Source organism: Rhinoderma darwinii, assembly GCF_050947455.1.
Source record: "Rhinoderma darwinii isolate aRhiDar2 chromosome 5 unlocalized genomic scaffold, aRhiDar2.hap1 SUPER_5_unloc_7, whole genome shotgun sequence".
NCBI classification, from domain to species: Eukaryota; Metazoa; Chordata; class Amphibia; order Anura; family Rhinodermatidae; genus Rhinoderma; species Rhinoderma darwinii.
In genome coordinates, this window is record NW_027461820.1 from 396,569 (window position 1) to 422,009 (window position 25,441).

A 25,441-nucleotide genomic window follows, 5' to 3' on the forward strand; every position below is an offset into this window, starting at 1 on the left:
CCCGCCACAATGGACCTACCTGTGTACACTAGATGGATGTGATGGAATGTACTGTCGTCCCTACATTTCAAGAAGAAGTAAGAATTGCAGTTGCAACAAAGCCTTGCTTGCCTACAAAGAGAGCAGCAATTTGGATTTGTTACTATGTTACCTAGAAGAATAACAAACTGTGCAAGGATGGAGGTTGTAGGAGCAAGGAGAAGTTGTCTGTAAAGTTGGTGGATGCCTATTTTCCATTTTGCAGTCCCTTGTCTCCCTCTTGTGGCCTCCTGGAGGCAACTAGCTGTGCAAAAAAAAGACAGCCTGGCGGCCGGCTGTTGCAGTGTTGCCCTCTCAGGCAACACTGAGTGACTGACTGAGCCTCACCAGACGGAACTTTGCACGTGTCATAGTGGAGCCCCTGAGGATTCCAGAGCCAGCTTTCTGACATCATAATGGGGCCTCAGAGATAAAAGCCTGGGCCCAGGCAGTGTTGGTCAGTGCTGCTCAGCAGGCAGCACTGGACTGGACTGGATTACAGCTGATACAAGGTGTGAAGGAACAAGGGGTGGCTGTGGGCATGCACTTGCTGCCGCTGCCAGTGTTTATCTGCATGGCAGCAGGGCATTTGGGCGTTGCCAGGAAGGCGTTTTTATGTAGATTCCTCCTCTTTCAGCACTGCATTGTGGTGCAAGCAAAAGAAGCAAATCCTGTCTGGCTTCCTCTCCGGCCTTTATTCACCTCCCGTGTAGCTGTGAGTGTGTGAGCCTGCAGGGCCCCATGGAATTGCCTAGAAGTAGGCTGAATCGCTGCAAGGGCTGAACAGCAGTATCGGGCAGGCTCGGGCAACGCGCGGCCCGTTCGGGTTATCGCTTCTCGGCCTTTTGGCTAAGATCAAGTGTAGTATCTGTTCTTATCAGTTTAATATCTGATACGTCCCCTATCTGGGGACCATATATTAAATGGATTTTTAGAACAGGGAGATGGAAATAGAGCTTGCTCTGTCCACTCCACGCATTGACCTGGTATTGCAGTATTTCCAGGACCGGTGCACCCTTTCCTTATGTGTTGACTAAAAGCAGATTCCAAAAGTGTTTTTTGTCTTTGCTATTGTTTCTGTCTTTCTGAAGGGATCTCCCCTTTTAATCCCATTATTTCAACACCTGTTGGACAATGCATGAGTGATAATGAGCTCATTGATTAAATGCAATTAATGAATAGATTGCCACCTCTTGTTGTGTGTCGTCTGTGTTTCTGTGTTTCCGGCATTTCACATTGGAACACCTCATTCACCTTCCTTGTCTTCTCTCCGCCCTCCCTTTTAGGTAAGTTAAAGAGCTGCACCTGAGCCAGCCACTGATTGATTGATTGATTGATTGATTGATTGATTGATTGATTGATTGATGCAGCACAACAGTCAAATAGTGGAGTGGAGTAGGGGAACAGCAAACAGCCAATAAAGCAGCCCGCCCGCTCGCCTGCCCGCCACAATGGACCTACCTGTGTACACTAGATGGATGTGATGGAATGTACTGTCGTCCCTACATTTCAAGAAGAAGTAAGAATTGCAGTTGCAACAAAGCCTTGCTTGCCTACAAAGAGAGCAGCAATTTGGATTTGTTACTATGTTACCTAGAAGAATAACAAACTGTGCAAGGATGGAGGTTGTAGGAGCAAGGAGAAGTTGTCTGTAAAGTTGGTGGATGCCTATTTTCCATTTTGCAGTCCCTTGTCTCCCTCTTGTGGCCTCCTGGAGGCAACTAGCTGTGCAAAAAAAAGACAGCCTGGCGGCCGGCTGTTGCAGTGTTGCCCTCTCAGGCAACACTGAGTGACTGACTGAGCCTCACCGTCTTATATAAAGTTCAGACGGAACTTTGCACGTGTCATAGTGGAGCCCTCAGGATTCCAGAGCCAGCTTTCTGACATCATAATGGGGCCTCAGAGATAAAAGCCTGGGCCCAGGCAGTGTTGGTCAGTGCTGCTCAGCAGGCAGCACTGGACTGGACTGGATTACAGCTGATACAAGGTGTGAAGGAACAAGGGGTGGCTGTGGGCATGCACTTGCTGCCGCTGCCAGTGTTTATCTGCATGGCAGCAGGGCATTTGGGCGTTGCCAGGAAGGCGTTTTTATGTAGATTCCTCCTCTTTCAGCACTGCATTGTGGTGCAAGCAAAAGAAGCAAATCCTGTCTGGCTTCCTCTCCGGCCTTTATTCACCTCCCGTGTAGCTGTGAGTGTGTGAGCCTGCAGGGCCCCATGGAATTGCCTAGAAGTAGGCTGAATCGCTGCAAGGGCTGAACAGCAGTATCGGGCAGGCTCGGGCAACGCACGGCCCGTTCGGGTTATCGCTTCTCGGCCTTTTGGCTAAGATCAAGTGTAGTATCTGTTCTTATCAGTTTAATATCTGATACGTCCCCTATCTGGGGACCATATATTAAATGGATTTTTAGAACAGGGAGATGGAAATAGAGCTTGCTCTGTCCACTCCACGCATTGACCTGGTATTGCAGTATTTCCAGGACCGGTGCACCCTTTCCTTATGTGTTGACTAAAAGCAGATTCCAAAAGTGTTTTTTGTCTTTGCTATTGTTTCTGTCTTTCTGAAGGGATCTCCCCTTTTAATCCCATTATTTCAACACCTGTTGGACAATGCATGAGTGATAATGAGCTCATTGATTAAATGCAATTAATGAATAGATTGCCACCTCTTGTTGTGTGTCGTCTGTGTTTCTGTGTTTCCGGCATTTCACATTGGAACACCTCATTCACCTTCCTTGTCTTCTCTCCGCCCTCCCTTTTAGGTAAGTTAAAGAGCTGCACCTGAGCCAGCCACTGATTGATTGATTGATTGATTGATTGATTGATTGATTGATTGATTGATTGATTGATTGATTGATTGATGCAGCACAACAGTCAAATAGTGGAGTGGAGTAGGGGAACAGCAAACAGCCAATAAAGCAGCCCGCCCGCTCGCCTGCCCGCCACAATGGACCTACCTGTGTACACTAGATGGATGTGATGGAATGTACTGTCGTCCCTACATTTCAAGAAGAAGTAAGAATTGCAGTTGCAACAAAGCCTTGCTTGCCTACAAAGAGAGCAGCAATTTGGATTTGTTACTATGTTACCTAGAAGAATAACAAACTGTGCAAGGATGGAGGTTGTAGGAGCAAGGAGAAGTTGTCTGTAAAGTTGGTGGATGCCTATTTTCCATTTTGCAGTCCCTTGTCTCCCTCTTGTGGCCTCCTGGAGGCAACTAGCTGTGCAAAAAAAAGACAGCCTGGCGGCCGGCTGTTGCAGTGTTGCCCTCTCAGGCAACACTGAGTGACTGACTGAGCCTCACCGTCTTATATAAAGTTCAGACGGAACTTTGCACGTGTCATAGTGGAGCCCTCAGGATTCCAGAGCCAGCTTTCTGACATCATAATGGGGCCTCAGAGATAAAAGCCTGGGCCCAGGCAGTGTTGGTCAGTGCTGCTCAGCAGGCAGCACTGGACTGGACTGGATTACAGCTGATACAAGGTGTGAAGGAACAAGGGGTGGCTGTGGGCATGCACTTGCTGCCGCTGCCAGTGTTTATCTGCATGGCAGCAGGGCATTTGGGCGTTGCCAGGAAGGCGTTTTTATGTAGATTCCTCCTCTTTCAGCACTGCATTGTGGTGCAAGCAAAAGAAGCAAATCCTGTCTGGCTTCCTCTCCGGCCTTTATTCACCTCCCGTGTAGCTGTGAGTGTGTGAGCCTGCAGGGCCCCATGGAATTGCCTAGAAGTAGGCTGAATCGCTGCAAGGGCTGAACAGCAGTATCGGGCAGGCTCGGGCAACGCGCGGCCCGTTCGGGTTATCGCTTCTCGGCCTTTTGGCTAAGATCAAGTGTAGTATCTGTTCTTATCAGTTTAATATCTGATACGTCCCCTATCTGGGGACCATATATTAAATGGATTTTTAGAACAGGGAGATGGAAATAGAGCTTGCTCTGTCCACTCCACGCATTGACCTGGTATTGCAGTATTTCCAGGACCGGTGCACCCTTTCCTTATGTGTTGACTAAAAGCAGATTCCAAAAGTGTTTTTTGTCTTTGCTATTGTTTCTGTCTTTCTGAAGGGATCTCCCCTTTTAATCCCATTATTTCAACACCTGTTGGACAATGCATGAGTGATAATGAGCTCATTGATTAAATGCAATTAATGAATAGATTGCCACCTCTTGTTGTGTGTCGTCTGTGTTTCTGTGTTTCCGGCATTTCACATTGGAACACCTCATTCACCTTCCTTGTCTTCTCTCCGCCCTCCCTTTTAGGTAAGTTAAAGAGCTGCACCTGAGCCAGCCACTGATTGATTGATTGATTGATTGATTGATTGATTGATGCAGCACAACAGTCAAATAGTGGAGTGGAGTAGGGGAACAGCAAACAGCCAATAAAGCAGCCCGCCCGCTCGCCTGCCCGCCACAATGGACCTACCTGTGTACACTAGATGGATGTGATGGAATGTACTGTCGTCCCTACATTTCAAGAAGAAGTAAGAATTGCAGTTGCAACAAAGCCTTGCTTGCCTACAAAGAGAGCAGCAATTTGGATTTGTTACTATGTTACCTAGAAGAATAACAAACTGTGCAAGGATGGAGGTTGTAGGAGCAAGGAGAAGTTGTCTGTAAAGTTGGTGGATGCCTATTTTCCATTTTGCAGTCCCTTGTCTCCCTCTTGTGGCCTCCTGGAGGCAACTAGCTGTGCAAAAAAAAGACAGCCTGGCGGCCGGCTGTTGCAGTGTTGCCCTCTCAGGCAACACTGAGTGACTGACTGAGCCTCACCGTCTTATATAAAGTTCAGACGGAACTTTGCACGTGTCATAGTGGAGCCCTCAGGATTCCAGAGCCAGCTTTCTGACATCATAATGGGGCCTCAGAGATAAAAGCCTGGGCCCAGGCAGTGTTGGTCAGTGCTGCTCAGCAGGCAGCACTGGACTGGACTGGATTACAGCTGATACAAGGTGTGAAGGAACAAGGGGTGGCTGTGGGCATGCACTTGCTGCCGCTGCCAGTGTTTATCTGCATGGCAGCAGGGCATTTGGGTGTTGCCAGGAAGGCGTTTTTATGTAGATTCCTCCTCTTTCAGCACTGCATTGTGGTGCAAGCAAAAGAAGCAAATCCTGTCTGGCTTCCTCTCCGGCCTTTATTCACCTCCCGTGTAGCTGTGAGTGTGTGAGCCTGCAGGGCCCCATGGAATTGCCTAGAAGTAGGCTGAATCGCTGCAAGGGCTGAACAGCAGTATCGGGCAGGCTCGGGCAACGCGCGGCCCGTTCGGGTTATCGCTTCTCGGCCTTTTGGCTAAGATCAAGTGTAGTATCTGTTCTTATCAGTTTAATATCTGATACGTCCCCTATCTGGGGACCATATATTAAATGGATTTTTAGAACAGGGAGATGGAAATAGAGCTTGCTCTGTCCACTCCACGCATTGACCTGGTATTGCAGTATTTCCAGGACCGGTGCACCCTTTCCTTATGTGTTGACTAAAAGCAGATTCCAAAAGTGTTTTTTGTCTTTGCTATTGTTTCTGTCTTTCTGAAGGGATCTCCCCTTTTAATCCCATTATTTCAACACCTGTTGGACAATGCATGAGTGATAATGAGCTCATTGATTAAATGCAATTAATGAATAGATTGCCACCTCTTGTTGTGTGTCGTCTGTGTTTCTGTGTTTCCGGCATTTCACATTGGAACACCTCATTCACCTTCCTTGTCTTCTCTCCGCCCTCCCTTTTAGGTAAGTTAAAGAGCTGCACCTGAGCCAGCCACTGATTGATTGATTTATTGATTGATTGATTGATTGATTGATTGATTGATTGATTGATTGATTGATTGATTGATTGATTGATGCAGCACAACAGTCAAATAGTGGAGTGGAGTAGGGGAACAGCAAACAGCCAATAAAGCAGCCCGCCCGCTCGCCTGCCCGCCACAATGGACCTACCTGTGTACACTAGATGGATGTGATGGAATGTACTGTCGTCCCTACATTTCAAGAAGAAGTAAGAATTGCAGTTGCAACAAAGCCTTGCTTGCCTACAAAGAGAGCAGCAATTTGGATTTGTTACTATGTTACCTAGAAGAATAACAAACTGTGCAAGGATGGAGGTTGTAGGAGCAAGGAGAAGTTGTCTGTAAAGTTGGTGGATGCCTATTTTCCATTTTGCAGTCCCTTGTCTCCCTCTTGTGGCCTCCTGGAGGCAACTAGCTGTGCAAAAAAAAGACAGCCTGGCGGCCGGCTGTTGCAGTGTTGCCCTCTCAGGCAACACTGAGTGACTGACTGAGCCTCACCGTCTTATATAAAGTTCAGACGGAACTTTGCACGTGTCATAGTGGAGCCCTCAGGATTCCAGAGCCAGCTTTCTGACATCATAATGGGGCCTCAGAGATAAAAGCCTGGGCCCAGGCAGTGTTGGTCAGTGCTGCTCAGCAGGCAGCACTGGACTGGACTGGATTACAGCTGATACAAGGTGTGAAGGAACAAGGGGTGGCTGTGGGCATGCACTTGCTGCCGCTGCCAGTGTTTATCTGCATGGCAGCAGGGCATTTGGGCGTTGCCAGGAAGGCGTTTTTATGTAGATTCCTCCTCTTTCAGCACTGCATTGTGGTGCAAGCAAAAGAAGCAAATCCTGTCTGGCTTCCTCTCCGGCCTTTATTCACCTCCCGTGTAGCTGTGAGTGTGTGAGCCTGCAGGGCCCCATGGAATTGCCTAGAAGTAGGCTGAATCGCTGCAAGGGCTGAACAGCAGTATCGGGCAGGCTCGGGCAACGCGCGGCCCGTTCGGGTTATCGCTTCTCGGCCTTTTGGCTAAGATCAAGTGTAGTATCTGTTCTTATCAGTTTAATATCTGATACGTCCCCTATCTGGGGACCATATATTAAATGGATTTTTAGAACAGGGAGATGGAAATAGAGCTTGCTCTGTCCACTCCACGCATTGACCTGGTATTGCAGTATTTCCAGGACCGGTGCACCCTTTCCTTATGTGTTGACTAAAAGCAGATTCCAAAAGTGTTTTTTGTCTTTGCTATTGTTTCTGTCTTTCTGAAGGGATCTCCCCTTTTAATCCCATTATTTCAACACCTGTTGGACAATGCATGAGTGATAATGAGCTCATTGATTAAATGCAATTAATGAATAGATTGCCACCTCTTGTTGTGTGTCGTCTGTGTTTCTGTGTTTCCGGCATTTCACATTGGAACACCTCATTCACCTTCCTTGTCTTCTCTCCGCCCTCCCTTTTAGGTAAGTTAAAGAGCTGCACCTGAGCCAGCCACTGATTGATTGATTGATTGATTGATTGATTGATTGATTGATTGATTGATTGATTGATTGATTGATGCAGCACAACAGTCAAATAGTGGAGTGGAGTAGGGGAACAGCAAACAGCCAATAAAGCAGCCCGCCCGCTCGCCTGCCCGCCACAATGGACCTACCTGTGTACACTAGATGGATGTGATGGAATGTACTGTCGTCCCTACATTTCAAGAAGAAGTAAGAATTGCAGTTGCAACAAAGCCTTGCTTGCCTACAAAGAGAGCAGCAATTTGGATTTGTTACTATGTTACCTAGAAGAATAACAAACTGTGCAAGGATGGAGGTTGTAGGAGCAAGGAGAAGTTGTCTGTAAAGTTGGTGGATGCCTATTTTCCATTTTGCAGTCCCTTGTCTCCCTCTTGTGGCCTCCTGGAGGCAACTAGCTGTGCAAAAAAAAGACAGCCTGGCGGCCGGCTGTTGCAGTGTTGCCCTCTCAGGCAACACTGAGTGACTGACTGAGCCTCACCGTCTTATATAAAGTTCAGACGGAACTTTGCACGTGTCATAGTGGAGCCCTCAGGATTCCAGAGCCAGCTTTCTGACATCATAATGGGGCCTCAGAGATAAAAGCCTGGGCCCAGGCAGTGTTGGTCAGTGCTGCTCAGCAGGCAGCACTGGACTGGACTGGATTACAGCTGATACAAGGTGTGAAGGAACAAGGGGTGGCTGTGGGCATGCACTTGCTGCCGCTGCCAGTGTTTATCTGCATGGCAGCAGGGCATTTGGGCGTTGCCAGGAAGGCGTTTTTATGTAGATTCCTCCTCTTTCAGCACTGCATTGTGGTGCAAGCAAAAGAAGCAAATCCTGTCTGGCTTCCTCTCCGGCCTTTATTCACCTCCCGTGTAGCTGTGAGTGTGTGAGCCTGCAGGGCCCCATGGAATTGCCTAGAAGTAGGCTGAATCGCTGCAAGGGCTGAACAGCAGTATCGGGCAGGCTCGGGCAACGCGCGGCCCGTTCGGGTTATCGCTTCTCGGCCTTTTGGCTAAGATCAAGTGTAGTATCTGTTCTTATCAGTTTAATATCTGATACGTCCCCTATCTGGGGACCATATATTAAATGGATTTTTAGAACAGGGAGATGGAAATAGAGCTTGCTCTGTCCACTCCACGCATTGACCTGGTATTGCAGTATTTCCAGGACCGGTGCACCCTTTCCTTATGTGTTGACTAAAAGCAGATTCCAAAAGTGTTTTTTGTCTTTGCTATTGTTTCTGTCTTTCTGAAGGGATCTCCCCTTTTAATCCCATTATTTCAACACCTGTTGGACAATGCATGAGTGATAATGAGCTCATTGATTAAATGCAATTAATGAATAGATTGCCACCTCTTGTTGTGTGTCGTCTGTGTTTCTGTGTTTCCGGCATTTCACATTGGAACACCTCATTCACCTTCCTTGTCTTCTCTCCGCCCTCCCTTTTAGGTAAGTTAAAGAGCTGCACCTGAGCCAGCCACTGATTGATTGATTGATTGATTGATTGATTGATTGATTGATTGATTGATTGATTGATTGATTGATTGATTGATGCAGCACAACAGTCAAATAGTGGAGTGGAGTAGGGGAACAGCAAACAGCCAATAAAGCAGCCCGCCCGCTCGCCTGCCCGCCACAATGGACCTACCTGTGTACACTAGATGGATGTGATGGAATGTACTGTCGTCCCTACATTTCAAGAAGAAGTAAGAATTGCAGTTGCAACAAAGCCTTGCTTGCCTACAAAGAGAGCAGCAATTTGGATTTGTTACTATGTTACCTAGAAGAATAACAAACTGTGCAAGGATGGAGGTTGTAGGAGCAAGGAGAAGTTGTCTGTAAAGTTGGTGGATGCCTATTTTCCATTTTGCAGTCCCTTGTCTCCCTCTTGTGGCCTCCTGGAGGCAACTAGCTGTGCAAAAAAAAGACAGCCTGGCGGCCGGCTGTTGCAGTGTTGCCCTCTCAGGCAACACTGAGTGACTGACTGAGCCTCACCGTCTTATATAAAGTTCAGACGGAACTTTGCACGTGTCATAGTGGAGCCCTCAGGATTCCAGAGCCAGCTTTCTGACATCATAATGGGGCCTCAGAGATAAAAGCCTGGGCCCAGGCAGTGTTGGTCAGTGCTGCTCAGCAGGCAGCACTGGACTGGACTGGATTACAGCTGATACAAGGTGTGAAGGAACAAGGGGTGGCTGTGGGCATGCACTTGCTGCCGCTGCCAGTGTTTATCTGCATGGCAGCAGGGCATTTGGGCGTTGCCAGGAAGGCGTTTTTATGTAGATTCCTCCTCTTTCAGCACTGCATTGTGGTGCAAGCAAAAGAAGCAAATCCTGTCTGGCTTCCTCTCCGGCCTTTATTCACCTCCCGTGTAGCTGTGAGTGTGTGAGCCTGCAGGGCCCCATGGAATTGCCTAGAAGTAGGCTGAATCGCTGCAAGGGCTGAACAGCAGTATCGGGCAGGCTCGGGCAACGCGCGGCCCGTTCGGGTTATCGCTTCTCGGCCTTTTGGCTAAGATCAAGTGTAGTATCTGTTCTTATCAGTTTAATATCTGATACGTCCCCTATCTGGGGACCATATATTAAATGGATTTTTAGAACAGGGAGATGGAAATAGAGCTTGCTCTGTCCACTCCACGCATTGACCTGGTATTGCAGTATTTCCAGGACCGGTGCACCCTTTCCTTATGTGTTGACTAAAAGCAGATTCCAAAAGTGTTTTTTGTCTTTGCTATTGTTTCTGTCTTTCTGAAGGGATCTCCCCTTTTAATCCCATTATTTCAACACCTGTTGGACAATGCATGAGTGATAATGAGCTCATTGATTAAATGCAATTAATGAATAGATTGCCACCTCTTGTTGTGTGTCGTCTGTGTTTCTGTGTTTCCGGCATTTCACATTGGAACACCTCATTCACCTTCCTTGTCTTCTCTCCGCCCTCCCTTTTAGGTAAGTTAAAGAGCTGCACCTGAGCCAGCCACTGATTGATTGATTGATTGATTGATTGATTGATTGATTGATTGATTGATGCAGCACAACAGTCAAATAGTGGAGTGGAGTAGGGGAACAGCAAACAGCCAATAAAGCAGCCCGCCCGCTCGCCTGCCCGCCACAATGGACCTACCTGTGTACACTAGATGGATGTGATGGAATGTACTGTCGTCCCTACATTTCAAGAAGAAGTAAGAATTGCAGTTGCAACAAAGCCTTGCTTGCCTACAAAGAGAGCAGCAATTTGGATTTGTTACTATGTTACCTAGAAGAATAACAAACTGTGCAAGGATGGAGGTTGTAGGAGCAAGGAGAAGTTGTCTGTAAAGTTGGTGGATGCCTATTTTCCATTTTGCAGTCCCTTGTCTCCCTCTTGTGGCCTCCTGGAGGCAACTAGCTGTGCAAAAAAAAGACAGCCTGGCGGCCGGCTGTTGCAGTGTTGCCCTCTCAGGCAACACTGAGTGACTGACTGAGCCTCACCGTCTTATATAAAGTTCAGACGGAACTTTGCACGTGTCATAGTGGAGCCCTCAGGATTCCAGAGCCAGCTTTCTGACATCATAATGGGGCCTCAGAGATAAAAGCCTGGGCCCAGGCAGTGTTGGTCAGTGCTGCTCAGCAGGCAGCACTGGACTGGACTGGATTACAGCTGATACAAGGTGTGAAGGAACAAGGGGTGGCTGTGGGCATGCACTTGCTGCCGCTGCCAGTGTTTATCTGCATGGCAGCAGGGCATTTGGGCGTTGCCAGGAAGGCGTTTTTATGTAGATTCCTCCTCTTTCAGCACTGCATTGTGGTGCAAGCAAAAGAAGCAAATCCTGTCTGGCTTCCTCTCCGGCCTTTATTCACCTCCCGTGTAGCTGTGAGTGTGTGAGCCTGCAGGGCCCCATGGAATTGCCTAGAAGTAGGCTGAATCGCTGCAAGGGCTGAACAGCAGTATCGGGCAGGCTCGGGCAACGCGCGGCCCGTTCGGGTTATCGCTTCTCGGCCTTTTGGCTAAGATCAAGTGTAGTATCTGTTCTTATCAGTTTAATATCTGATACGTCCCCTATCTGGGGACCATATATTAAATGGATTTTTAGAACAGGGAGATGGAAATAGAGCTTGCTCTGTCCACTCCACGCATTGACCTGGTATTGCAGTATTTCCAGGACCGGTGCACCCTTTCCTTATGTGTTGACTAAAAGCAGATTCCAAAAGTGTTTTTTGTCTTTGCTATTGTTTCTGTCTTTCTGAAGGGATCTCCCCTTTTAATCCCATTATTTCAACACCTGTTGGACAATGCATGAGTGATAATGAGCTCATTGATTAAATGCAATTAATGAATAGATTGCCACCTCTTGTTGTGTGTCGTCTGTGTTTCTGTGTTTCCGGCATTTCACATTGGAACACCTCATTCACCTTCCTTGTCTTCTCTCCCCCCTCCCTTTTAGGTAAGTTAAAGAGCTGCACCTGAGCCAGCCACTGATTGATTGATTGATTGATTGATTGATTGATTGATTGATTGATTGATTGATGCAGCACAACAGTCAAATAGTGGAGTGGAGTAGGGGAACAGCAAACAGCCAATAAAGCAGCCCGCCCGCTCGCCTGCCCGCCACAATGGACCTACCTGTGTACACTAGATGGATGTGATGGAATGTACTGTCGTCCCTACATTTCAAGAAGAAGTAAGAATTGCAGTTGCAACAAAGCCTTGCTTGCCTACAAAGAGAGCAGCAATTTGGATTTGTTACTATGTTACCTAGAAGAATAACAAACTGTGCAAGGATGGAGGTTGTAGGAGCAAGGAGAAGTTGTCTGTAAAGTTGGTGGATGCCTATTTTCCATTTTGCAGTCCCTTGTCTCCCTCTTGTGGCCTCCTGGAGGCAACTTGCTGTGCAAAAAAAAGACAGCCTGGCGGCCGGCTGTTGCAGTGTTGCCCTCTCAGGCAACACTGAGTGACTGACTGAGCCTCACCGTCTTATATAAAGTTCAGACGGAACTTTGCACGTGTCATAGTGGAGCCCTCAGGATTCCAGAGCCAGCTTTCTGACATCATAATGGGGCCTCAGAGATAAAAGCCTGGGCCCAGGCAGTGTTGGTCAGTGCTGCTCAGCAGGCAGCACTGGACTGGACTGGATTACAGCTGATACAAGGTGTGAAGGAACAAGGGGTGGCTGTGGGCATGCACTTGCTGCCGCTGCCAGTGTTTATCTGCATGGCAGCAGGGCATTTGGGCGTTGCCAGGAAGGCGTTTTTATGTAGATTCCTCCTCTTTCAGCACTGCATTGTGGTGCAAGCAAAAGAAGCAAATCCTGTCTGGCTTCCTCTCCGGCCTTTATTCACCTCCCGTGTAGCTGTGAGTGTGTGAGCCTGCAGGGCCCCATGGAATTGCCTAGAAGTAGGCTGAATCGCTGCAAGGGCTGAACAGCAGTATCGGGCAGGCTCGGGCAACGCGCGGCCCGTTCGGGTTATCGCTTCTCGGCCTTTTGGCTAAGATCAAGTGTAGTATCTGTTCTTATCAGTTTAATATCTGATACGTCCCCTATCTGGGGACCATATATTAAATGGATTTTTAGAACAGGGAGATGGAAATAGAGCTTGCTCTGTCCACTCCACGCATTGACCTGGTATTGCAGTATTTCCAGGACCGGTGCACCCTTTCCTTATGTGTTGACTAAAAGCAGATTCCAAAAGTGTTTTTTGTCTTTGCTATTGTTTCTGTCTTTCTGAAGGGATCTCCCCTTTTAATCCCATTATTTCAACACCTGTTGGACAATGCATGAGTGATAATGAGCTCATTGATTAAATGCAATTAATGAATAGATTGCCACCTCTTGTTGTGTGTCGTCTGTGTTTCTGTGTTTCCGGCATTTCACATTGGAACACCTCATTCACCTTCCTTGTCTTCTCTCCGCCCTCCCTTTTAGGTAAGTTAAAGAGCTGCACCTGAGCCAGCCACTGATTGATTGATTGATTGATTGATTGATTGATTGATTGATGCAGCACAACAGTCAAATAGTGGAGTGGAGTAGGGGAACAGCAAACAGCCAATAAAGCAGCCCGCCCGCTCGCCTGCCCGCCACAATGGACCTACCTGTGTACACTAGATGGATGTGATGGAATGTACTGTCGTCCCTACATTTCAAGAAGAAGTAAGAATTGCAGTTGCAACAAAGCCTTGCTTGCCTACAAAGAGAGCAGCAATTTGGATTTGTTACTATGTTACCTAGAAGAATAACAAACTGTGCAAGGATGGAGGTTGTAGGAGCAAGGAGAAGTTGTCTGTAAAGTTGGTGGATGCCTATTTTCCATTTTGCAGTCCCTTGTCTCCCTCTTGTGGCCTCCTGGAGGCAACTAGCTGTGCAAAAAAAAGACAGCCTGGCGGCCGGCTGTTGCAGTGTTGCCCTCTCAGGCAACACTGAGTGACTGACTGAGCCTCACCGTCTTATATAAAGTTCAGACGGAACTTTGCACGTGTCATAGTGGAGCCCTCAGGATTCCAGAGCCAGCTTTCTGACATCATAATGGGGCCTCAGAGATAAAAGCCTGGGCCCAGGCAGTGTTGGTCAGTGCTGCTCAGCAGGCAGCACTGGACTGGACTGGATTACAGCTGATACAAGGTGTGAAGGAACAAGGGGTGGCTGTGGGCATGCACTTGCTGCCGCTGCCAGTGTTTATCTGCATGGCAGCAGGGCATTTGGGCGTTGCCAGGAAGGCGTTTTTATGTAGATTCCTCCTCTTTCAGCACTGCATTGTGGTGCAAGCAAAAGAAGCAAATCCTGTCTGGCTTCCTCTCCGGCCTTTATTCACCTCCCGTGTAGCTGTGAGTGTGTGAGCCTGCAGGGCCCCATGGAATTGCCTAGAAGTAGGCTGAATCGCTGCAAGGGCTGAACAGCAGTATCGGGCAGGCTCGGGCAACGCGCGGCCCGTTCGGGTTATCGCTTCTCGGCCTTTTGGCTAAGATCAAGTGTAGTATCTGTTCTTATCAGTTTAATATCTGATACGTCCCCTATCTGGGGACCATATATTAAATGGATTTTTAGAACAGGGAGATGGAAATAGAGCTTGCTCTGTCCACTCCACGCATTGACCTGGTATTGCAGTATTTCCAGGACCGGTGCACCCTTTCCTTATGTGTTGACTAAAAGCAGATTCCAAAAGTGTTTTTTGTCTTTGCTATTGTTTCTGTCTTTCTGAAGGGATCTCCCCTTTTAATCCCATTATTTCAACACCTGTTGGACAATGCATGAGTGATAATGAGCTCATTGATTAAATGCAATTAATGAATAGATTGCCACCTCTTGTTGTGTGTCGTCTGTGTTTCTGTGTTTCCGGCATTTCACATTGGAACACCTCATTCACCTTCCTTGTCTTCTCTCCGCCCTCCCTTTTAGGTAAGTTAAAGAGCTGCACCTGAGCCAGCCACTGATTGATTGATTGATTGATTGATTGATTGATTGATTGATTGATTGATTGATTGATTGATGCAGCACAACAGTCAAATAGTGGAGTGGAGTAGGGGAACAGCAAACAGCCAATAAAGCAGCCCGCCCGCTCGCCTGCCCGCCACAATGGACCTACCTGTGTACACTAGATGGATGTGATGGAATGTACTGTCGTCCCTACATTTCAAGAAGAAGTAAGAATTGCAGTTGCAACAAAGCCTTGCTTGCCTACAAAGAGAGCAGCAATTTGGATTTGTTACTATGTTACCTAGAAGAATAACAAACTGTGCAAGGATGGAGGTTGTAGGAGCAAGGAGAAGTTGTCTGTAAAGTTGGTGGATGCCTATTTTCCATTTTGCAGTCCCTTGTCTCCCTCTTGTGGCCTCCTGGAGGCAACTAGCTGTGCAAAAAAAAGACAGCCTGGCGGCCGGCTGTTGCAGTGTTGCCCTCTCAGGCAACACTGAGTGACTGACTGAGCCTCACCGTCTTATATAAAGTTCAGACGGAACTTTGCACGTGTCATAGTGGAGCCCTCAGGATTCCAGAGCCAGCTTTCTGACATCATAATGGGGCCTCAGAGATAAAAGCCTGGGCCCAGGCAGTGTTGGTCAGTGCTGCTCAGCAGGCAGCACTGGACTGGACTGGATTACAGCTGATACAAGGTGTGAAGGAACAAGGGGTGGCTGTGGGCATGCACTTGCTGCCGCTGCCAGTGTTTATCTGCATGGCAGCAGGGCATTTGGGCGTTGCCAGGAAGGCGTTTTTATGTAGATTCCTCCTCTTTCAGCACTGCATTGTGGTGCAAGCAAAAGAAGCAAATCCTGTCTGGCTTCCTCTCCGGCCTTTATTCACCTCCCGTGTAGCTGTGAGTGTGTGAGCCTGCAGGGCCCCATGGAATTGCCTAGAAGTAGGCTGAATCGCTGCAAGGGCTGAACAGCAGTATCGGGCAGGCTCGGGCAACGCGCGGCCCGTTCGGGTTATCGCTTCTCGGCCTTTTGGCTAAGATCAAGTGTAGTATCTGTTCTTATCAGTTTAATATCTGATACGTCCCCTATCTGGGGACCATATATTAAATGGATTTTTAGAACAGGGAGATGGAAATAGAGCTTGCTCTGTCCACTCCACGCATTGACCTGGTATTGCAGTATTTCCAGGACCGGTGCACCCTTTCCTTATGTGTTGACTAAAAGCAGATTCCAAAAGTGTTTTTTGTCTTTGCTATTGTTTCTGTCTTTCTGAAGGGATCTCCCCTTTTAATCCCATTATTTCAACACCTGTTGGACAATGCATGAGTGATAATGAGCTCATTGATTAAATGCAATTAATGAATAGATTGCCACCTCTTGTTGTGTGTCGTCTGTGTTTCTGTGTTTCCGGCATTTCACATTGGAACACCTCATTCACCTTCCTTGTCTTCTCTCCGCCCTCCCTTTTAGGTAAGTTAAAGAGCTGCACCTGAGCCAGCCACTGATTGATTGATTGATTGATTGATTGATTGATTGATTGATTGATTGATGCAGCACAACAGTCAAATAGTGGAGTGGAGTAGGGGAACAGCAAACAGCCAATAAAGCAGCCCGCCCGCTCGCCTGCCCGCCACAATGGACCTACCTGTGTACACTAGATGGATGTGATGGAATGTACTGTCGTCCCTACATTTCAAGAAGAAGTAAGAATTGCAGTTGCAACAAAGCCTTGCTTGCCTACAAAGAGAGCAGCAATTTGGATTTGTTACTATGTTACCTAGAAGAATAACAAACTGTGCAAGGATGGAGGTTGTAGGAGCAAGGAGAAGTTGTCTGTAAAGTTGGTGGATGCCTATTTTCCATTTTGCAGTCCCTTGTCTCCCTCTTGTGGCCTCCTGGAGGCAACTAGCTGTGCAAAAAAAAGACAGCCTGGCGGCCGGCTGTTGCAGTGTTGCCCTCTCAGGCAACACTGAGTGACTGACTGAGCCTCACCGTCTTATATAAAGTTCAGACGGAACTTTGCACGTGTCATAGTGGAGCCCTCAGGATTCCAGAGCCAGCTTTCTGACATCATAATGGGGCCTCAGAGATAAAAGCCTGGGCCCAGGCAGTGTTGGTCAGTGCTGCTCAGCAGGCAGCACTGGACTGGACTGGATTACAGCTGATACAAGGTGTGAAGGAACAAGGGGTGGCTGTGGGCATGCACTTGCTGCCGCTGCCAGTGTTTATCTGCATGGCAGCAGGGCATTTGGGCGTTGCCAGGAAGGCGTTTTTATGTAGATTCCTCCTCTTTCAGCACTGCATTGTGGTGCAAGCAAAAGAAGCAAATCCTGTCTGGCTTCCTCTCCGGCCTTTATTCACCTCCCGTGTAGCTGTGAGTGTGTGAGCCTGCAGGGCCCCATGGAATTGCCTAGAAGTAGGCTGAATCGCTGCAAGGGCTGAACAGCAGTATCGGGCAGGCTCGGGCAACGCGCGGCCCGTTCGGGTTATCGCTTCTCGGCCTTTTGGCTAAGATCAAGTGTAGTATCTGTTCTTATCAGTTTAATATCTGATACGTCCCCTATCTGGGGACCATATATTAAATGGATTTTTAGAACAGGGAGATGGAAATAGAGCTTGCTCTGTCCACTCCACGCATTGACCTGGTATTGCAGTATTTCCAGGACCGGTGCACCCTTTCCTTATGTGTTGACTAAAAGCAGATTCCAAAAGTGTTTTTTGTCTTTGCTATTGTTTCTGTCTTTCTGAAGGGATCTCCCCTTTTAATCCCATTATTTCAACACCTGTTGGACAATGCATGAGTGATAATGAGCTCATTGATTAAATGCAATTAATGAATAGATTGCCACCTCTTGTTGTGTGTCGTCTGTGTTTCTGTGTTTCCGGCATTTCACATTGGAACACCTCATTCACCTTCCTTGTCTTCTCTCCGCCCTCCCTTTTAGGTAAGTTAAAGAGCTGCACCTGAGCCAGCCACTGATTGATTGATTGATTGATTGATTGATTGATTGATTGATTGATTGATTGATTGATTGATTGATTGATTGATTGATGCAGCACAACAGTCAAATAGTGGAGTGGAGTAGGGGAACAGCAAACAGCCAATAAAGCAGCCCGCCCGCTCGCCTGCCCGCCACAATGGACCTACCTGTGTACACTAGATGGATGTGATGGAATGTACTGTCGTCCCTACATTTCAAGAAGAAGTAAGAATTGCAGTTGCAACAAAGCCTTGCTTGCCTACAAAGAGAGCAGCAATTTGGATTTGTTACTATGTTACCTAGAAGAATAACAAACTGTGCAAGGATGGAGGTTGTAGGAGCAAGGAGAAGTTGTCTGTAAAGTTGGTGGATGCCTATTTTCCATTTTGCAGTCCCTTGTCTCCCTCTTGTGGCCTCCTGGAGGCAACTAGCTGTGCAAAAAAAAGACAGCCTGGCGGCCGGCTGTTGCAGTGTTGCCCTCTCAGGCAACACTGAGTGACTGACTGAGCCTCACCGTCTTATATAAAGTTCAGACGGAACTTTGCACGTGTCATAGTGGAGCCCTCAGGATTCCAGAGCCAGCTTTCTGACATCATAATGGGGCCTCAGAGATAAAAGCCTGGGCCCAGGCAGTGTTGGTCAGTGCTGCTCAGCAGGCAGCACTGGACTGGACTGGATTACAGCTGATACAAGGTGTGAAGGAACAAGGGGTGGCTGTGGGCATGCACTTGCTGCCGCTGCCAGTGTTTATCTGCATGGCAGCAGGGCATTTGGGCGTTGCCAGGAAGGCGTTTTTATGTAGATTCCTCCTCTTTCAGCACTGCATTGTGGTGCAAGCAAAAGAAGCAAATCCTGTCTGGCTTCCTCTCCGGCCTTTATTCACCTCCCGTGTAGCTGTGAGTGTGTGAGCCTGCAGGGCCCCATGGAATTGCCTAGAAGTAGGCTGAATCGCTGCAAGGGCTGAACAGCAGTATCGGGCAGGCTCGGGCAACGCGCGGCCCGTTCGGGTTATCGCTTCTCGCCCTTTTGGCTAAGATCAAGTGTAGTATCTGTTCTTATCAGTTTAATATCTGATACGTCCCCTATCTGGGGACCATATATTAAATGGATTTTTAGAACAGGGAGATGGAAATAGAGCTTGCTCTGTCCACTCCACGCATTGACCTGGTATTGCAGTATTTCCAGGACCGGTGCACCCTTTCCTTATGTGTTGACTAAAAGCAGATTCCAAAAGTGTTTTTTGTCTTTGCTATTGTTTCTGTCTTTCTGAAGGGATCTCCCCTTTTAATCCCATTATTTCAACACCTGTTGGACAATGCATGAGTGATAATGAGCTCATTGATTAAATGCAATTAATGAATAGATTGCCACCTCTTGTTGTGTGTCGTCTGTGTTTCTGTGTTTCCGGCATTTCACATTGGAACACCTCATTCACCTTCCTTGTCTTCTCTCCGCCCTCCCTTTTAGGTAAGTTAAAGAGCTGCACCTGAGCCAGCCACTGATTGATTGATTGATTGATTGATTGATTGATTGATTGATTGATTGATTGATGCAGCACAACAGTCAAATAGTGGAGTGGAGTAGGGGAACAGCAAACAGCCAATAAAGCAGCCCGCCCGCTCGCCTGCCCGCCACAATGGACCTACCTGTGTACACTAGATGGATGTGATGGAATGTACTGTCGTCCCTACATTTCAAGAAGAAGTAAGAATTGCAGTTGCAACAAAGCCTTGCTTGCCTACAAAGAGAGCAGCAATTTGGATTTGTTACTATGTTACCTAGAAGAATAACAAACTGTGCAAGGATGGAGGTTGTAGGAGCAAGGAGAAGTTGTCTGTAAAGTTGGTGGATGCCTATTTTCCATTTTGCAGTCCCTTGTCTCCCTCTTGTGGCCTCCTGGAGGCAACTAGCTGTGCAAAAAAAAGACAGCCTGGCGGCCGGCTGTTGCAGTGTTGCCCTCTCAGGCAACACTGAGTGACTGACTGAGCCTCACCGTCTTATATAAAGTTCAGACGGAACTTTGCACGTGTCATAGTGGAGCCCTCAGGATTCCAGAGCCAGCTTTCTGACATCATAATGGGGCCTCAGAGATAAAAGCCTGGGCCCAGGCAGTGTTGGTCAGTGCTGCTCAGCAGGCAGCACTGGACTGGACTGGATTACAGCTGATACAAGGTGTGAAGGAACAAGGGGTGGCTGTGGGCATGCACTTGCTGCCGCTGCCAGTGTTTATCTGCATGGCAGCAGGGCATTTGGGCGTTGCCAGGAAGGCGTTTTTATGTAGATTCCTCCTCTTTCAGCACTGCATTGTGGTGCAAGCAAAAGAAGCAAATCCTGTCTGGCTTCCTCTCCGGCCTTTATTCACCTCCCGTGTAGCTGTGAGTGTGTGAGCCTGCAGGGCCCCATGGAATTGCCTAGAAGTAGGCTGAATCGCTGCAAGGGCTGAACAGCAGTATCGGGCAGGCTCGGGCAACGCGCGGCCCGTTCGGGTTATCGCTTCTCGCCCTTTTGGCTAAGATCAAGTGTAGTATCTGTTCTTATCAGTTTAATATCTGATACGTCCCCTATCTGGGGACCATATATTAAATGGATTTTTAGAACAGGGAGATGGAAATAGAGCTTGCTCTGTCCACTCCACGCATTGACCTGGTATTGCAGTATTTCCAGGACCGGTGCACCCTTTCCTTATGTGTTGACTAAAAGCAGATTCCAAAAGTGTTTTTTGTCTTTGCTATTGTTTCTGTCTTTCTGAAGGGATCTCCCCTTTTAATCCCATTATTTCAACACCTGTTGGACAATGCATGAGTGATAATGAGCTCATTGATTAAATGCAATTAATGAATAGATTGCCACCTCTTGTTGTGTGTCGTCTGTGTTTCTGTGTTTCCGGCATTTCACATTGGAACACCTCATTCACCTTCCTTGTCTTCTCTCCGCCCTCCCTTTTAGGTAAGTTAAAGAGCTGCACCTGAGCCAGCCACTGATTGATTGATTGATTGATTGATTGATTGATTGATTGATTGATTGATTGATTGATTGATTGATTGATGCAGCACAACAGTCAAATAGTGGAGTGGAGTAGGGGAACAGCAAACAGCCAATAAAGCAGCCCGCCCGCTCGCCTGCCCGCCACAATGGACCTACCTGTGTACACTAGATGGATGTGATGGAATGTACTGTCGTCCCTACATTTCAAGAAGAAGTAAGAATTGCAGTTGCAACAAAGCCTTGCTTGCCTACAAAGAGAGCAGCAATTTGGATTTGTTACTATGTTACCTAGAAGAATAACAAACTGTGCAAGGATGGAGGTTGTAGGAGCAAGGAGAAGTTGTCTGTAAAGTTGGTGGATGCCTATTTTCCATTTTGCAGTCCCTTGTCTCCCTCTTGTGGCCTCCTGGAGGCAACTTGCTGTGCAAAAAAAAGACAGCCTGGCGGCCGGCTGTTGCAGTGTTGCCCTCTCAGGCAACACTGAGTGACTGACTGAGCCTCACCGTCTTATATAAAGTTCAGACGGAACTTTGCACGTGTCATAGTGGAGCCCTCAGGATTCCAGAGCCAGCTTTCTGACATCATAATGGGGCCTCAGAGATAAAAGCCTGGGCCCAGGCAGTGTTGGTCAGTGCTGCTCAGCAGGCAGCACTGGACTGGACTGGATTACAGCTGATACAAGGTGTGAAGGAACAAGGGGTGGCTGTGGGCATGCACTTGCTGCCGCTGCCAGTGTTTATCTGCATGGCAGCAGGGCATTTGGGCGTTGCCAGGAAGGCGTTTTTATGTAGATTCCTCCTCTTTCAGCACTGCATTGTGGTGCAAGCAAAAGAAGCAAATCCTGTCTGGCTTCCTCTCCGGCCTTTATTCACCTCCCGTGTAGCTGTGAGTGTGTGAGCCTGCAGGGCCCCATGGAATTGCCTAGAAGTAGGCTGAATCGCTGCAAGGGCTGAACAGCAGTATCGGGCAGGCTCGGGCAACGCGCGGCCCGTTCGGGTTATCGCTTCTCGGCCTTTTGGCTAAGATCAAGTGTAGTATCTGTTCTTATCAGTTTAATATCTGATACGTCCCCTATCTGGGGACCATATATTAAATGGATTTTTAGAACAGGGAGATGGAAATAGAGCTTGCTCTGTCCACTCCACGCATTGACCTGGTATTGCAGTATTTCCAGGACCGGTGCACCCTTTCCTTATGTGTTGACTAAAAGCAGATTCCAAAAGTGTTTTTTGTCTTTGCTATTGTTTCTGTCTTTCTGAAGGGATCTCCCCTTTTAATCCCATTATTTCAACACCTGTTGGACAATGCATGAGTGATAATGAGCTCATTGATTAAATGCAATTAATGAATAGATTGCCACCTCTTGTTGTGTGTCGTCTGTGTTTCTGTGTTTCCGGCATTTCACATTGGAACACCTCATTCACCTTCCTTGTCTTCTCTCCGCCCTCCCTTTTAGGTAAGTTAAAGAGCTGCACCTGAGCCAGCCACTGATTGATTGATTGATTGATTGATTGATTGATTGATTGATGCAGCACAACAGTCAAATAGTGGAGTGGAGTAGGGGAACAGCAAACAGCCAATAAAGCAGCCCGCCCGCTCGCCTGCCCGCCACAATGGACCTACCTGTGTACACTAGATGGATGTGATGGAATGTACTGTCGTCCCTACATTTCAAGAAGAAGTAAGAATTGCAGTTGCAACAAAGCCTTGCTTGCCTACAAAGAGAGCAGCAATTTGGATTTGTTACTATGTTACCTAGAAGAATAACAAACTGTGCAAGGATGGAGGTTGTAGGAGCAAGGAGAAGTTGTCTGTAAAGTTGGTGGATGCCTATTTTCCATTTTGCAGTCCCTTGTCTCCCTCTTGTGGCCTCCTGGAGGCAACTAGCTGTGCAAAAAAAAGACAGCCTGGCGGCCGGCTGTTGCAGTGTTGCCCTCTCAGGCAACACTGAGTGACTGACTGAGCCTCACCGTCTTATATAAAGTTCAGACGGAACTTTGCACGTGTCATAGTGGAGCCCTCAGGATTCCAGAGCCAGCTTTCTGACATCATAATGGGGCCTCAGAGATAAAAGCCTGGGCCCAGGCAGTGTTGGTCAGTGCTGCTCAGCAGGCAGCACTGGACTGGACTGGATTACAGCTGATACAAGGTGTGAAGGAACAAGGGGTGGCTGTGGGCATGCACTTGCTGCCGCTGCCAGTGTTTATCTGCATGGCAGCAGGGCATTTGGGCGTTGCCAGGAAGGCGTTTTTATGTAGATTCCTCCTCTTTCAGCACTGCATTGTGGTGCAAGCAAAAGAAGCAAATCCTGTCTGGCTTCCTCTCCGGCCTTTATTCACCTCCCGTGTAGCTGTGAGTGTGTGAGCCTGCAGGGCCCCATGGAATTGCCTAGAAGTAGGCTGAATCGCTGCAAGGGCTGAACAGCAGTATCGGGCAGGCTCGGGCAACGCGCGGCCCGTTCGGGTTATCGCTTCTCGGCCTTTTGGCTAAGATCAAGTGTAGTATCTGTTCTTATCAGTTTAATATCTGATACGTCCCCTATCTGGGGACCATATATTAAATGGATTTTTAGAACAGGGAGATGGAAATAGAGCTTGCTCTGTCCACTCCACGCATTGACCTGGTATTGCAGTATTTCCAGGACCGGTGCACCCTTTCCTTATGTGTTGACTAAAAGCAGATTCCAAAAGTGTTTTTTGTCTTTGCTATTGTTTCTGTCTTTCTGAAGGGATCTCCCCTTTTAATCCCATTATTTCAACACCTGTTGGACAATGCATGAGTGATAATGAGCTCATTGATTAAATGCAATTAATGAATAGATTGCCACCTCTTGTTGTGTGTCGTCTGTGTTTCTGTGTTTCCGGCATTTCACATTGGAACACCTCATTCACCTTCCTTGTCTTCTCTCCGCCCTCCCTTTTAGGTAAGTTAAAGAGCTGCACCTGAGCCAGCCACTGATTGATTGATTGATTGATTGATTGATTGATTGATTGATTGATTGATGCAGCACAACAGTCAAATAGTGGAGTGGAGTAGGGGAACAGCAAACAGCCAATAAAGCAGCCCGCCCGCTCGCCTGCCCGCCACAATGGACCTACCTGTGTACACTAGATGGATGTGATGGAATGTACTGTCGTCCCTACATTTCAAGAAGAAGTAAGAATTGCAGTTGCAACAAAGCCTTGCTTGCCTACAAAGAGAGCAGCAATTTGGATTTGTTACTATGTTACCTAGAAGAATAACAAACTGTGCAAGGATGGAGGTTGTAGGAGCAAGGAGAAGTTGTCTGTAAAGTTGGTGGATGCCTATTTTCCATTTTGCAGTCCCTTGTCTCCCTCTTGTGGCCTCCTGGAGGCAACTAGCTGTGCAAAAAAAAGACAGCCTGGCGGCCGGCTGTTGCAGTGTTGCCCTCTCAGGCAACACTGAGTGACTGACTGAGCCTCACCGTCTTATATAAAGTTCAGACGGAACTTTGCACGTGTCATAGTGGAGCCCTCAGGATTCCAGAGCCAGCTTTCTGACATCATAATGGGGCCTCAGAGATAAAAGCCTGGGCCCAGGCAGTGTTGGTCAGTGCTGCTCAGCAGGCAGCACTGGACTGGACTGGATTACAGCTGATACAAGGTGTGAAGGAACAAGGGGTGGCTGTGGGCATGCACTTGCTGCCGCTGCCAGTGTTTATCTGCATGGCAGCAGGGCATTTGGGCGTTGCCAGGAAGGCGTTTTTATGTAGATTCCTCCTCTTTCAGCACTGCATTGTGGTGCAAGCAAAAGAAGCAAATCCTGTCTGGCTTCCTCTCCGGCCTTTATTCACCTCCCGTGTAGCTGTGAGTGTGTGAGCCTGCAGGGCCCCATGGAATTGCCTAGAAGTAGGCTGAATCGCTGCAAGGGCTGAACAGCAGTATCGGGCAGGCTCGCCCGTTCGGGTTATCGCTTCTCGGCCTTTTGGCTAAGATCAAGTGTAGTATCTGTTCTTATCAGTTTAATATCTGATACGTCCCCTATCTGGGGACCATATATTAAATGGATTTTTAGAACAGGGAGATGGAAATAGAGCTTGCTCTGTCCACTCCACGCATTGACCTGGTATTGCAGTATTTCCAGGACCGGTGCACCCTTTCCTTATGTGTTGACTAAAAGCAGATTCCAAAAGTGTTTTTTGTCTTTGCTATTGTTTCTGTCTTTCTGAAGGGATCTCCCCTTTTAATCCCATTATTTCAACACCTGTTGGACAATGCATGAGTGATAATGAGCTCATTGATTAAATGCAATTAATGAATAGATTGCCACCTCTTGTTGTGTGTCGTCTGTGTTTCTGTGTTTCCGGCATTTCACATTGGAACACCTCATTCACCTTCCTTGTCTTCTCTCCGCCCTCCCTTTTAGGTAAGTTAAAGAGCTGCACCTGAGCCAGCCACTGATTGATTGATTGATTGATTGATTGATTGATTGATTGATTGATTGATTGATTGATTGATTGATGCAGCACAACAGTCAAATAGTGGAGTGGAGTAGGGGAACAGCAAACAGCCAATAAAGCAGCCCGCCCGCTCGCCTGCCCGCCACAATGGACCTACCTGTGTACACTAGATGGATGTGATGGAATGTACTGTCGTCCCTACATTTCAAGAAGAAGTAAGAATTGCAGTTGCAACAAAGCCTTGCTTGCCTACAAAGAGAGCAGCAATTTGGATTTGTTACTATGTTACCTAGAAGAATAACAAACTGTGCAAGGATGGAGGTTGTAGGAGCAAGGAGAAGTTGTCTGTAAAGTTGGTGGATGCCTATTTTCCATTTTGCAGT

At 47.7% G+C, this 25,441-nt stretch overlaps 17 non-coding genes across 17 annotated transcripts; all 17 read left to right on the plus strand.

Moving 5' to 3' along the window:
* The first annotated feature begins 847 nt into the window (after window positions 1-847).
* Window positions 848-1,038, plus strand: LOC142696844 (U2 spliceosomal RNA). Its single transcript, XR_012864695.1, has one exon. It is a non-coding gene; the product is annotated as a U2 spliceosomal RNA (small nuclear RNA).
* Window positions 1,039-2,322: 1,284 nt separating this feature from the next.
* On the plus strand, window positions 2,323-2,513 carry LOC142696845 (U2 spliceosomal RNA). Its single transcript, XR_012864696.1, has one exon. It is a non-coding gene; the product is annotated as a U2 spliceosomal RNA (small nuclear RNA).
* A 1,304-nt stretch (window positions 2,514-3,817) lies between these two features.
* On the plus strand, window positions 3,818-4,008 carry LOC142696846 (U2 spliceosomal RNA). Its single transcript, XR_012864697.1, has one exon. It is a non-coding gene; the product is annotated as a U2 spliceosomal RNA (small nuclear RNA).
* A 1,272-nt stretch (window positions 4,009-5,280) lies between these two features.
* Window positions 5,281-5,471, plus strand: LOC142696847 (U2 spliceosomal RNA). The gene has a single exon (XR_012864698.1). It is a non-coding gene; the product is annotated as a U2 spliceosomal RNA (small nuclear RNA).
* A 1,316-nt stretch (window positions 5,472-6,787) lies between these two features.
* Window positions 6,788-6,978, plus strand: LOC142696848 (U2 spliceosomal RNA). The gene has a single exon (XR_012864699.1). It is a non-coding gene; the product is annotated as a U2 spliceosomal RNA (small nuclear RNA).
* Window positions 6,979-8,278: 1,300 nt separating this feature from the next.
* On the plus strand, window positions 8,279-8,469 carry LOC142696849 (U2 spliceosomal RNA). Its single transcript, XR_012864700.1, has one exon. It is a non-coding gene; the product is annotated as a U2 spliceosomal RNA (small nuclear RNA).
* Window positions 8,470-9,777: 1,308 nt separating this feature from the next.
* LOC142696851 (U2 spliceosomal RNA) lies at window positions 9,778-9,968 on the plus strand. Its single transcript, XR_012864702.1, has one exon. It is a non-coding gene; the product is annotated as a U2 spliceosomal RNA (small nuclear RNA).
* A 1,284-nt stretch (window positions 9,969-11,252) lies between these two features.
* Window positions 11,253-11,443, plus strand: LOC142696852 (U2 spliceosomal RNA). Its single transcript, XR_012864703.1, has one exon. It is a non-coding gene; the product is annotated as a U2 spliceosomal RNA (small nuclear RNA).
* A 1,288-nt stretch (window positions 11,444-12,731) lies between these two features.
* Window positions 12,732-12,922, plus strand: LOC142696854 (U2 spliceosomal RNA). Its single transcript, XR_012864704.1, has one exon. It is a non-coding gene; the product is annotated as a U2 spliceosomal RNA (small nuclear RNA).
* A 1,276-nt stretch (window positions 12,923-14,198) lies between these two features.
* LOC142696855 (U2 spliceosomal RNA) lies at window positions 14,199-14,389 on the plus strand. The gene has a single exon (XR_012864705.1). It is a non-coding gene; the product is annotated as a U2 spliceosomal RNA (small nuclear RNA).
* A 1,296-nt stretch (window positions 14,390-15,685) lies between these two features.
* Window positions 15,686-15,876, plus strand: LOC142696856 (U2 spliceosomal RNA). Its single transcript, XR_012864706.1, has one exon. It is a non-coding gene; the product is annotated as a U2 spliceosomal RNA (small nuclear RNA).
* Window positions 15,877-17,160: 1,284 nt separating this feature from the next.
* Window positions 17,161-17,351, plus strand: LOC142696858 (U2 spliceosomal RNA). The gene has a single exon (XR_012864708.1). It is a non-coding gene; the product is annotated as a U2 spliceosomal RNA (small nuclear RNA).
* A 1,312-nt stretch (window positions 17,352-18,663) lies between these two features.
* LOC142696607 (U2 spliceosomal RNA) lies at window positions 18,664-18,854 on the plus strand. The gene has a single exon (XR_012864487.1). It is a non-coding gene; the product is annotated as a U2 spliceosomal RNA (small nuclear RNA).
* Window positions 18,855-20,142: 1,288 nt separating this feature from the next.
* Window positions 20,143-20,333, plus strand: LOC142696608 (U2 spliceosomal RNA). Its single transcript, XR_012864488.1, has one exon. It is a non-coding gene; the product is annotated as a U2 spliceosomal RNA (small nuclear RNA).
* Window positions 20,334-21,637: 1,304 nt separating this feature from the next.
* Window positions 21,638-21,828, plus strand: LOC142696859 (U2 spliceosomal RNA). Its single transcript, XR_012864709.1, has one exon. It is a non-coding gene; the product is annotated as a U2 spliceosomal RNA (small nuclear RNA).
* A 1,276-nt stretch (window positions 21,829-23,104) lies between these two features.
* On the plus strand, window positions 23,105-23,295 carry LOC142696860 (U2 spliceosomal RNA). The gene has a single exon (XR_012864710.1). It is a non-coding gene; the product is annotated as a U2 spliceosomal RNA (small nuclear RNA).
* A 1,272-nt stretch (window positions 23,296-24,567) lies between these two features.
* On the plus strand, window positions 24,568-24,758 carry LOC142696861 (U2 spliceosomal RNA). The gene has a single exon (XR_012864711.1). It is a non-coding gene; the product is annotated as a U2 spliceosomal RNA (small nuclear RNA).
* The last annotated feature ends 683 nt before the right edge of the window (window positions 24,759-25,441 follow it).